Genomic DNA, 882 nt, shown 5'->3' on the forward strand with positions numbered 1-882 from the left:
TCACATTGTTTTATCAATGCACAAAAGTTACTTGGTTACAATGTGTCGTTCTCAACTTATATTAATTAATGTTATTATTTAATTTAAAATTGATAAGTACATATATGATAGAAAATTAAAAAAAGTTTAATTAGAAATTAAACTATGACATTAATTTTTACTCTTCGTGTATAATATTCTTTGTTACAAATCTTTAACTGTACAATGATACAATAAAAATATTCAATTTTTATCGTATCGTGTTTTATTACGATTTTTCTATAATTTTCTATCTTCAAGAAATAGATAAAATTTTAGTATCAATCAATAAGAGTTCTTTGAAAATGTGTATATTGCCTGAAAACAAATTTTTTGGCAACTTGCCAATTATTTTAGTATAATTTTCCATAACTTCGCCAATATCGAGGTTTTTTTATCCTCTACGAAGTTTTATATTTGAACATTTTATAGACTATCACTTTTTAAAAAAGATGAAAAAAAAAAAGAGAAAAAACGAATTCTTTCACCGAGCTAAAAAATCCGCCTCAATATTTAGTTCAAAAAATCGTTTTCACTTGTACAGTTCTCATTCCAAATTTCGTGGAAACTAGAAATTATCAGAGAATTCATTCAAAAGAGAGAAAGAGAGAGAGATGAAATAAAAGAAAATAATAAACTTCCAAAGAAAATCATAGAAAATGGTGGAAAATTGTAGAAAATTGTGTTCGAATCGTCTGAAATGGCACCACTTACAAGGGGCTTGGTTTGAATAATGGAAAATGGGATTAAATCGTTAAAGCTTTGGCACTGTGATCGGTGAAAGCTGATGCAGAATATTCCTTTACTTCTCTATTCTTTTACATAGGGATGAAAATTCTTTTTTTTTTTTTTTTTTTTTTTTTT

The sequence above is a fragment of the Apis dorsata genome, unplaced genomic scaffold (assembly GCF_000469605.1).
Source record: "Apis dorsata unplaced genomic scaffold, Apis dorsata 1.3 scaffold_112, whole genome shotgun sequence".
Taxonomy (NCBI): domain Eukaryota; kingdom Metazoa; phylum Arthropoda; class Insecta; order Hymenoptera; family Apidae; genus Apis; species Apis dorsata.